This window comes from Bombina bombina, chromosome 3 (assembly GCF_027579735.1).
Source record: "Bombina bombina isolate aBomBom1 chromosome 3, aBomBom1.pri, whole genome shotgun sequence".
Taxonomy (NCBI): domain Eukaryota; kingdom Metazoa; phylum Chordata; class Amphibia; order Anura; family Bombinatoridae; genus Bombina; species Bombina bombina.
In genome coordinates, this window is record NC_069501.1 from 649,304,212 (window position 1) to 649,316,596 (window position 12,385).

Consider the following 12,385-nt stretch of genomic DNA (forward strand, 5'->3'; position numbering starts at 1 on the left):
ATTACAAAGAATTACATACAAGTATGAAGAATAGCTATTGCAATGCTTATTAACAATAAGATAAATAGTGAGTTACATACAAGTATGAAGAATAACTATTGCAATGGTTATTAGCAATAAGATAGATAGTGGAACATAGTAATACATCCTCCATAATGAATTGCCTCAGTACATAGAGACACAGCAGTTTACATAGAGATGCCTGCATATATTGAGATAAAATTCTCACAAGAGTATATTGCTGAAGAAAACAACCAAATCACACCAGGATGATTTTCCACATATAGCGGTATTGTTTTCAGCCAAACTTAGCATAAGTCCAAGGTATGCAAAATGGGATAAGTGCTGCCAAAGCTGCATGCGTGTTAGTAAAGCATAGTATGTCTTATTGCTGAAGATATTGTGTGAAAACAGCAAACAAGCCAAATGAGCAGTGGGAGTCAGTCCAGGCTAACTCCCCATATTGCATGTGAAAGCAGCTATATTCCTATGTTAAGCCGTAAGCATGCACTTATCTGATTCTGGAGGTGTCCACAATTGAGGTCCGCTGTTTACCGGTTGCCTCCTGAAATACTGCCTTGTAATTGAGTCCCATGAAACAGTTTGCTGAGCCAGTTGAATGCTACACGCTGAGACTGCAGCGTGGTAGGACTGCGTGCTTACTTCCTGGTTGGTCACATGTGCGTCCGTGATCCAATGCCTACGATCCTGATCGTTTCACCCACAATGCCAAATGATAGACGGGGCTTCCATCCGCCCTGAGGAAGCCCCGTCTATCATTTGGCATTGTGGTTGAAACGATCAGGATCGTAGGCATTGGATCACGGACGCACATGTGACCAACCAGGAAGTAAGCACGCAGTCCTACCACGCTGCAGTCTCAGCGTGTAACATTCAACTGGCTCAGCAAACTGTTTCATGGGACTCAATTACAAGGCAGTATTTCTTTCATGTAATTAGCAAGTGTCCATGAGCATTTTTTTTTCTGTTTCCGGCGTGATACGCGTCGCCGGAAGTTGCGTCATTTTTTGATGTTTTTTTGCGCCAAAAGTGTCGGCGTTCCGGATGTGGCGTCATTTTTGTCGTCAAAAGCATTTAGGCGCCAAATAATGTGGGCGTCTTTTTTGGCGCTAAAAAATATGGGCGTCACTATTGTCTCCACATTATTTAAGTCTCATTATTTATTGCTTCTGGTTGCTAGAAGCTTGTTCACTGGCATTTTTTTCCCATTCCTGAAACTGTCATTTAAGGAATTTGATCAATTTTGCTTTATGTTATTTTTTCTATTACATATTGCAAGATGTCTCCGATTGACCCTGAGTCAGAAGCCACTTCTGGAAGAATGCTTAACTGAGTTTCAGTTCTACCAAAGCTAAGTTCATTTATTTTAAATGTTATAAATGTTTATCTTTAGCTATGGTTTGTAATAAGTTATTATGATATACTTTTACATGCAGACTCCATTAGTATTTATGCTTTATACATTTCCATTCTTAAGTACAAGAAATGTTTAGAAGATTTATAAGAAATATTTTTTCTGTTTAAGGCTTTGTCTGACTTCGTGCCTTCTAATACAATTTCTCCAACATTGGTGTGTCCGGTCCACGGCGTCATCCATTACTTGTGGGATATTCTCCTCCCCTACAGGGAAAGGCAAGGAGAGCACACAGCAGAGCTGTCCATATAGCTCCCCCTCTAGCTCCGCCCCCCAGTCATTCTCCTTGCCGCTCTGAACAAGTAGCATCTCCTCGGGGATGGTGAGGAGTTTGTGGTGTTGTAGTTTTTTATATCTTCTATCAAGAGTTTATTTTAAAATAGTGCTGGCTTGTACTATATACTCTACAACAGAAAAGTGATGAAGATTTCTGTTAAGAGGAATATGATTTTAGCACAAGTAACTAAAATCCATTACTGTTATCACGCAGGACTGTTGAAACAAGAGAACTTCAGTTGGGGGTAACAGTTTGCAGACTCATCTGCTTCAGGTATGACTAGTCTCCTTCTAACAACACAGGCTAATGCTAGATGACAGTCATTTTTCCCCTCAGGGAAAATGGTAAGCCATTTTTCTTTCACCTCAGCAAAAAAGATAACAGGCTTCCCCTTTTTTGATTTTTATGCTGGTAGACACTGTTAGGGGCAAAATCGATTGGTTTTTATTACAATATCATGGCATTTGAACTGTTTTATAAGCTCATATACACTTGGGAACGTTTTTTATTGATCTGGCATGTTTTAGACACCTAAATCTAGTCAGGAAGGCCCCTTCACTCTAGTGTGCTGAGGGAGGAAGCCTCATTTTGGTGCTTCAGCTGTGCAGTTGATTTCAAGGCAGTGCATGCAGTTTTCATGTGAGGGTCCTGTGACTCAGAAAGTGACTCCAGAAGGCTTATTTCTGTGGATGATTGACCCCTAAGGAAGGTAAAATGCTGCAGCAATACTGTAGCAGGGATTGTAGTGTATAAAAACGGTTAAATCCAACAATTAGCTCTGGTTTGCTTGTTTTAAGAGCTAGAGTCTCCATATTTGCTGTGCAATACATTCTAAGCATTAAGACACTGGGGTCCAAATTTCATAAAAATCGGATATTGCCTTCATAGTTTTTTGAACATTCAGAAATAAAGTGTGTAATTTTATTATTTAAAGAGACAGTAACGTTTTTGTTTATAATCGTTTTTATTGCATTGTTTGCCTGCCTAAATCTGTTTAACATGTCTATGCCATCAGATAACCTATGTTCTGTGTGTGTAGAGACAAATGTGTTCCCCCTTTGAGTGTTTGTGATAATTGTGCCATAGCGTCCAAACAAAATAAGGACAGCTCTGTTACATTTCATAATGTTGCCCAAGATAATTTATCTAATGAAGGTAGTGAGGATAATTCTACATCCTCTCCTTCTGTGTCTACACCAGCTTTGCCCGCGCAGGCGACACCTAGCGCGCCAGTGCTTATTTCTATGCAACAATTAACAGCAGTAGTGGATAATTCTATAGCAAATCTTTTATCCAAACTGCCAGCATTTCAGAGAAAGCGTGATTGTTCAGTTTTAAATACAGATAAAAAAAGGATGAACAATCAGACGCTGACGATGCCTTATCTATTTTACCCTCACATCAATCGGAATTGGCTGTGAGGGAAGGGCTGTCTGAGGGTGAAATTTCAGACTCAGGAAAAATTTCTCAACAGGCAGAACCTGATATAGTAGCATTTAAATTTAAGCTAGAACATCTCCGCGCTTTGCTTAAGGAGGTATTAGCTACTCTGGATGACTGTGATTCTGTAGTAGTACCAGAGAAGTTGTGCAAATTGGACAAATTTTTAGAGGTCCCAGTGCACGAAGACGCTTTTCCAATACCCAAGAGGGTAGCGAGCATAGTGGATAAGGAGTGGGAGAAGCCAGGTGTACCCTTTGCCCCACCTCCTATATTTAAGAAAATGTTTCCCATAGTAGACCCTAGAAGGGACGCATGGCAGACGGTCCCGAAGGTTGAGGGAGCTGTTTCAACACTAGCGAAGCGCACAACTATTCCTATAGAGGACAGCTGCGCTTTCAAAGATCCTATGGATAAAAATTGGAAGGATTGCTTAAAAAGATTTTTGTTCAACAAGGGTTCATCCTTCAACCAGCTACGTGTGTTATTACTGTCACTTCAGCGGCGTCCTTTTGGTTCGAGGAACTAGAAAGGTCGCTCCAGAAAGAGACTTCCTATGAAGAAGTCATGGACAGAATTCACGCATTAAAGTTAGCTAATTCCTTTATATTGGATGCCGCTTTTCAAATAACGAAATTGGCGGCGAAAAACTCAGGTTTTGCTATAGTAGCGCGGAGGGCGCTTTGGCTAAAATCCTGGTCGGCAGATGTGTCGTCCAAGACTAAGTTACTTAATATTCCTTTCAAGGGTAAGACCCTTTTTGGGCCGGAATTGAAGGAAATTATTTCAGACATCACTGGGGGTAAGGGCCATGCCCTCCCACAGGATAGGCCTTTTAAGGCTAAGAACAAGTCTAATTTTCGTTCCTTTCACAATTTCAGGAACGGACCGGCTAATAACTCCACTGCCGCTAGACAAGAAGGTAACGCGGCCCAGCCCAAACCCGCTTGGAAGCCCATGCAAGGCTGGAACAAGGGTAAACAGACCAAGAAACCTGCTGCTGCTACCAAGACAGCATGAAGGGGTAGCCCCCGATCCGGGACCGGATCTGGTAGGGGGCAGACTATCTCTCTTCGCTCAGGCTTGGGCAAGAGATGTTCCGGATCCCTGGGTACTAGAAATAGTCTCCAAGGGATACCTGCTAGAGTTCAAGGGACTTCCTCCAAAGGGAAGATTCCACCTGTCTCACTTATCTTCAGACCAGATAAAGAAACAGGCATTCTTACATTGTGTAAGAGACCTATCAAAGATGGGAGTGATAAACCCAGTCCCCTCCGGGGAACAAGGTCTAGGTTTTTACTCAAACCTGTTTGTGGTTCCCAAAAAAGAGGGAACTTTCAGGCCAATCCTGGATTTAAAGATATTAAACAATTTCCTCAGAGTTCCATTTTTCACGTGGCTCTTCCATTCGGTTTAGCCACCGCTCCCAGAATTTTCTCAAAGGTGCTAGGGTCCCTTCTAGCGGTCCTAAGGCCGAGGGGCATCGCTGTAGCACCTTATCTAGACGACATCCTAATCCAAGCGTCGTCTCTTTCCAAAGCGAGGGCCCACACAGACATTGTGTTGGCTTTTCTCAGATCTCACGGGTGGAAGGTGAACATAGAAAAGAGTTCACTGTCACCGTCCACAAGGGTTCCGTTTCTGGGAACAATAATAGATTCTATGGAAATGAAGATCTTCCTGACAGAAGTCAGAAAGTTAAAGCTTCTAAATGCTTGTCGAGTTCTTCATTCTATTCCTCAACCCTCCATAGCTCGGTGCATGGAAGTAATAGGACTAATGGTCGCAGCAATGGACGTGGTTCCTTTTGCTCGAATTCATCTAAGACCATTACAGCTGTGCATGCTCAATCAGTGGAATGGGGACTATACAGACTTGTCTCCCCAAATTCAAGTAGACCAGGTAACCAGGGACTCACTTCTCTGGTGGTTGACCCAGGATCACCTGTCTCAGGGAATGAGTTTCCGCAGACCGGAGTGGGTCATTGTCACGACCGACGCCAGCCTCTTGGGGTGGGGCGCGGTCTGGGACTCCCTGAAAGCTCAGGGCCTATGGTCTCGGAAAGAGTCGCTTCTCCCGATAAACATTTTGGAACTAAGAGCAATATTCAATGCGCTCCTGGCTTGACCTCAGCTAGCGAAAGCCAGGTTCATAAGATTTCAGTCGGACAACATAACGACTGTTGCGTACATCAATCATCAGGGGGGAACAAAGAGTTCCCTAGCGATGAAGGAAGTAACCAAGATCATCCAATGGGCAGAGAATCACTCCTGCCATCTATCTGCTATTCACATCCCAGGAGTAGACAACTGGGAGGCGGACTATTTGAGTCGTCAGACTTTCCATCCGGGGGAGTGGGAACTCCACCCGGAGGTCTTTGCTCAGTTAACCCAATTATGGGGCATTCCAGACATGGATCTAATGGCGTCCCGTCAGAACTTCAAGATTCCTTGTTACGGGTCCAGATCCAGGGATCCCAAGGCGATTCTAGTGGATGCATTAGTGGCGCCTTGGTCGTTCAACCTAGCGTATGTGTTTCCACCGTTTCCTCTCCTTCCCAGGCTCATAGCCAGGATCAAACAGGAAAAGGCCTCGGTGATTCTGATAGCTCCTGCGTGGCCACGCAGGACTTGGTATGCAGACCTGGTGAATATGTCATCGGCTCCACCATGGAAGCTACCTTTGAGACAGGATCTTCTAGTACAAGGTCCATTCGAACATCCAAATCTAGTTTCTCTGCAGCTGACTGCTTGGAAATTGAACGCTTGATTTTATCCAAACGTGGGTTTTCGAATTCTGTGATAGATACTCTGGTCCAAGCCAGAAAACCTGTGACTAGAAAGATTTACCATAAAATATGGCGTAAATATATCTGTTGGTGTGAATCCAAGGGATTCTCCTGGAGTAAAATAAAAATTCCAAGGATTCTCTCCTTTCTCCAAGAAGGTTTGGATAAAGGGTTGTCCGCTAGTTCTCTAAAGGGACAGATTTCTGCTTTATCTGTCTTGTTACACAAACGACTGGCAGCTGTGCCAGATGTACAAGCTTTTGTTCAGGCTTTGGTTAGAATCAAGCCTGTTTACAGAACCATGACTCCTCCTTGGAGTCTAAATTTAGATCTTTCAGTTCTTCAAGGGGTTCCGTTTGAACCTTTACATTCCATAAATATTAAGTTATTATCTTGGAAAGTACTGTTTTTGGGTGCTATTTCTTCTGCTAGAAGAGTTTCTGAATTATCTGCTTTGCAGTGTAATCCACCCTATCTGGTTTTCCATTCAGATAAGGTTGTTTTGCGTACTAAGCCTGGTTTTCTTCCAAAAGTTGTTTCCAACAAGAATATTAACCAGGAAATAGTTGTTCCTTCTCTGTGTCCGAAACCAGTTTCAAGAAGGAACGTTTATTACACAATTTAGATGTTGTTCGTGCTTTAAAGTTCTATTTAGAAGCAACAAAAGATTTTAGACAAACCTCATCTTTGTTTGTCGTTTACTCTGGTAAGAGGAGAGATCAAAAAGCTACTGCTACCTCTCTCTCTCTTTCTGGCTAAAAAGCATTATCCGATTGGCCTATGAGACTGCCGGACGACAGCCTCCTGACCGAATCACAGCTCACTCTACTAGGGCTGTGGCTTCCACATGGGCCTACAAGAACGAGGCTTCTGTTGATCAGATATGTAAGGCAGCGACTTGGTATTCTCTGCACACTTTTGCCAAATTCTACAAATTTGATACTTATGCTTCTTCGGAGGCTATTTTTGGGAGAAAAGTTTTGCAAGCCGTGGTGCCTTCCATTTAGGTAACCTGATTTGCTCCCTCCCTTCATCCGTGTCCTAAAGCTTTGGTATTGGTTCCCACAAGTAATGGATGACGCCGTGGACCGGACACACCAATGTTGGAGAAAACAGAATTTATGCTTACCTGATAAATTACTTTCTCCAACGGTGTGTCCGGTCCACGGGCTGCCCTGGTTTTCCTAATCAGGTTGAAATTTTTTTTGTCTTTATACACTACAGTCACCACGGCACCCTATAGTTTCTACTTTTTCTCCTAACCGTCGGTCGAATGACTGGGGGGCGGAGCTAGAGGGGGAGCTATATGGACAGCTCTGCTGTGTGCTCTCCTTGCCTTTCCCTGTAGGGGAGGAGAATATCCCACAAGTAATGGATGATGCCGTGGACCGGACACACCGTTGGAGAAAGTAATTTATCAGGTAAGCATAAATTCTGTTTTTTAGGTCTTTTTCACTTCTTTTTTAATTATTGAAGTTTCAAATGACCAACAACATACTGATTTATCCTTCTCTGATGATGTTTTTTTCTCTTTCAGAAATTCTCTTCATCAGATATTGACACTAACAAATCTACTTTTTTATAATTTTTTTATTATTAAAGTACATTTGTTCTTTGTTGAAGAGGTGTTGATTATTTTGGATATTAAGGTAACTAGTTCTTTAAGACTAGCTGACACTATTTCTGCCTTTTTATTCTTCTGTGATTTCAGAGGTTTTCTTTCCAATTCCCCATACTAGGGAATGGAATAGGCTGAGAATTTTCTTTTATTCCTTCTTCAAAGGTTTTAAACTATATTCTTTGCCAGCAGTTAAATTCAATTTGGAGGGTTCTCCAATTTATTGGGGCTATCTCTACTCCTACTAATTATGCTATTGTTTTTATAGCAAAATAGTATTTATTTTCCTTTATATAGTTGTATCTTATTTATGGAAAATTATTTAGTTTCAGGTACTTTTCTTGGTCCTGTGATATTGCAATTGCTTCATTTTTTCTGTTTACTTTAAGATCAAGTATCAGATTATGATTTATTTTAGCATTGTTAAAGGGACAACATTTACTAGACTAGGTGCTGTTGCATTTGTCTTGTTGTTTTGCATTTTGCAAGACCTCTGTTTTGACTGGTCCTTTAAACTGGACTATCATGCTAATGATTTCATTTGTGTCTTCATTTTATTGAATATATTCGCAAATGAGGGTTAATCTATGTCTTTAGCTATTTTAGCTAGAAGAATTTTGTGATTTTTTTTTAAAAAGAAAATCCATATTTCTTTTGTTCTAAGATAATCAATTATTTGTTTTATAATTGGATTCAATTCTTAACTGTTACTATGGGCTTCAAGATTGAGTTCTAAGACTAAAACTTTAAGCTTATACTAGTTTGGTTGTTTTTATTAAGGAAAGAATTCCTGAGTTCTTTCCCAAGTAAAATGTTTATAGTTGATCAGCTCCCTAATATTGCGATGTACGTGCCGTATTCCAGCTTGGCTGGTAAGGGGCAGGTTAAGACTTCTTTGAAATTTATTTGGTTCTATTTTGTCCAAATTTCTTTGATTTTATTCCAGTAAGGCTAACACTTTCTTTAAGTGTGTTTCTGTCCTATATATTTTGGATACTGTTGAAGCATGGCTGGGCACCCATGGGGTTCAAGCGCTGCTCAGACCTGGAATCTTCTGGGGTATTTCTTCCAGTTCCTTTTTTAGGAACTGGGTTTTGGAGTTTTATTCAAACTATTCTGCCTTTTTATGGTCATTGATAGCATTATTTGTTTTCATTAGATACAATAAATGCATATTTTTCATTTTTCTGTTTTCATTCAGATTATTTCCTGAGGATGCGGAATCTCATATGATTTCACTTTGCTCTTCAGGACATAGTTAGAGGATCTTTTTTTCAAAAGCTCTTGATTCCTCACGCAAGGGTCACCTTTTTTAGGTTTCCAGATGGTTTATGTCACTGTCTTTGTCTCTATCAGACAAGGGACAATTTGTATTGGGTTCCGTCTGTCGGTACCTTTAGTCTCTATTATTTCCTTCAGTTGCTATATATGCATAGAAGTTTTAACAGCATTGGATTCAATTCCCTTTGCTCATTTTCAATGGAAAGATCCTTTCCAGCTTTTTATGAGTGTTGTTTCTTCAAGAACATGGTTGGAGGATCAATTAACCAAAAAGTTTGTTGATTCCTCAGACAAGAGTAACCTTTTTTAGGTTTCCAGATAGATTCAGTGTCCATGACTCTGTCTCTGTCAGACAAGAGACGTCTGAAATTGGTTTCAGCTTATCGAAACCTTCAGTCTCAATCATTCCCTTCGGTAGCTTTATGCATGGAAATTCTAGGTTCTTATGACTGCTGCATTGGACGTGTTCCCCTTTGCTCATTTTCACATGCGACCTCCTCAGCTCTGTATGCTGAACCAGTGGTGCAGGGATTATACAAAGATATCTCATTTAATATCTTTAAAACCGATTGTTCGACACCCTCTGACGTGGTACAGTCCACCATCGTTTAGTTCAGGGGGCTTCTTTTGTTCTTCCAACCTGGACTGTGATCTCAACAGATGCAAGTCTGACAGGTTGGGGAGCTGTATGGGGGTTTCTGACAGCACAAGGGGTTTGGGAATCTCAGGAGGCGAGATTTCCAATCAACATTTTGGAACTCCGTGCAATTTTCAGAGCTCTTCAGTTGTGGCCTCTTCTAAAGAGAGAGTCGTTCATTTGTTTCCAGACGGACAATGTCACAAATGTGGCATATGTCAATCATCAAGAGGGACTCACAGTCCTCTGGCTATAAAGGAAGTATCTCGAATACTTGTATGGGCGAAATACAGCTCCTGTCTAATTTCTGCGGTTCATATCCCAGGTATAGACAATTGGGAAGCGGATTATCTCAGTCGCCAAATGCTACATCCGGGCGAATGGTCTCTTCACCCAGAGGTATTTCTTCAGATTGTTCAAATATGGGGACTTCCAGAAATAGATCTGATGGCTTCTCATCTAAACAAGAAGCTTCCCAGGTATCTGTCCAGATCCAGGGATCCTCAGGCGGAAGCAGTGGATGCATTGTCACTTCCTTGGAAATATCATCCTGCTATATCTTTCCGCCTCTAGTTCTTCTTTCAAGAGTGATTTCCAAAATTCTAAAGGAGCGTTCGTTTATTCTGCTGGTGGCTCCAGCATGGCCTCACAGGTTTTGGTATGCGGATCTTGTCCGGATGGCTCCTTGCCATCCGTGGACTCTTCCGTTGAGACCAGACCTTCTATCACAAGCTCCTTTTTTTCCATCAGGATCTCAAATCCTTAAAATTGAAGGTATGGAGATTGAACGCTTGATTCTCAGTCATAGAGGTTTCTCTGACTCCGTAATTAATACTATGTTGCAGGCTCGTAAATCTGTATCTAGGATGATATATTATCGAGTCTGGAAGACTTGCATTTTTTGGTGTTTTTCGCATCTTTTTTTCTTGGCATTCTTTTAGAATTCCTAGAATTTTACAGTTTCTTCAGGATGGTTTGGATAAGTTTTGTCTGCAAGTTCCTTAAAAGGACAAATCTTTGCTCTTTCTGTTCTTTTTCACAGAAAGATTGCTAGTTTTCCTGATTTTTATTGTTTTGTACAAGCTTTGGTTCGTTTAAAACTTAAGTCAATTTCTCCTCCTTGGAGTTTGAATTTGGTTCTGGGGGCTCTTCAAGCTCCTCCGTTTGAACCTATGCATTCACTGGACATTACATTACTTTCTTGGAAAGTTTTGTTTCTTTTGGCCATCTCTTCTGCTAGAAGAGTTTCTGAATTATCTGCTCTTTCTTGTGAGTCTCCTTTTCTGTTTTTTCATCAGGATAAGGCGGTGTTGCGGACTTCTTTTAAATTTTTACCTAAAGTTGTGAATTCTAACAACATTAGTAGAGAAATTGTGGTTCCTTCATTATGTCCTAATCCTAAGAATTCTAAGGAGAGATCATTGCATTCTTTGGATGTAGTTAGAGCTTTGAAATGTTATGTTGAAGATACTAAGAATTTCCGAAAGACTTCTAGTCTATTTGTTATCTTTTCCGGTTCTAGGAAAGGTCAGAAGGCCTCTGCCATTTCTTTGGCATCTTGGTTGAAATCTTTAATTCATCATGCTTATGTCGAGTCGGGTAAAACTCCGCCTCAAAGGATTACAGTTCATTCTACTAGGTCAGTTTCTACTTCCTGGGCGTTTAGGAATGAAGCTTCGGTTGATCAGATTTGCAAAGCAGCAACTTGGTCCTCTTTGCATACTTTTACTAAATTCTACCATTTTGATGTGTTTTTTCTTCTTCTGAAGCAGTTTTTGGTAGAAAAGTACTTCAGGCAGCTTTTTCAGTTTGATTCTTCTGCTTATAATTTCATTTTTTTTCATTATAAGATTTAAACTTTATTTTGGGTGTGGATTATTTTCAGCGGAATTGGCTGTCTTTATTTTATCCCTCCCTCTCTAGTGACTCTTGCGTGGAAGATCCACATCTTGGGTAGTCATTATCCCATACGTCACTATCTCATGGACTCTTGCTAAATACATGAAAGAAAACATAATTTATGTAAGAACTTACCTGATAAATTCATTTCTTTCATACTAGCAAGAGTCCATGAGGCCCACCCTTTTTGTGGTGGTTATGATTTTTTTGTATAAAGCACAATTATTCCAATTCCTTATTTTTTATGCTTTCGCACTTTTGTCTTATCACCCCACTTCTTGGCTATGCGTTAAACTGATTTGTGGGTGTGGTGAGGGGTGTATTTATAGGCATTTGAGGTTTGGGAAACTTTGCCCCTCCTGGTAGGAATGTATATCCCATACGTCACTAGCTCATGGACTCTTGCTAATATGAAAGAAATTAATTTATCAGGTAAGTTCTTAAATAAATTATGTTTTCAGGAGGCAACCGGTAACAAACAGCGGACCTCAATTGTGGACACCTCCAGAATCAGATAAGTGCATGCTTACGGCTTAACATAGGAATATAGCTGCTTTCACATGCAATATGGGGGGTTAGCCTGGACTGACTCCCACTGCTCATTTGGCTTGTTTGCTGTTCTCACACAATATCTTCAGCAATAAGACGTACTATGCTTTACTAACACGCATGCAGCTTTGGCAGCACTTATCCCATTTTGCATACCTTGGACTTATGCTAAGTATGGCTGAAAACAATACCGCTATATGTGGAAAATCATCCTGGGGTGATTTGGTTGTTTTCTTCAGCAATACACTCTTGTGAGAATTTTATCTCAATATATGCAGGCATCTCTATGTAAACTGCTGTGTCTCTATGTAACTGATGTACTGAGGCAATTCATTATGGAGGATATATTACTATGTTCCACTATCTATCTTATTGCTAATAACCATTGCAATAGTTATTCTTCATACTTGTATGTAACTCACTATTTATCTTATTGCTAATAACCATTGCAATAGCTATTC

The 12,385-nt window shown here is 40.8% G+C and overlaps 1 protein-coding gene across 1 annotated transcript in view; it reads left to right on the forward strand.

Annotated features, from left to right (window-relative positions):
- LOC128653841 (multidrug and toxin extrusion protein 2) overlaps positions 1–12,385 on the forward strand; it is a 236,275-nt gene that overhangs the window by 221,007 nt on the left and 2,883 nt on the right. The window lies entirely within an intron of this gene.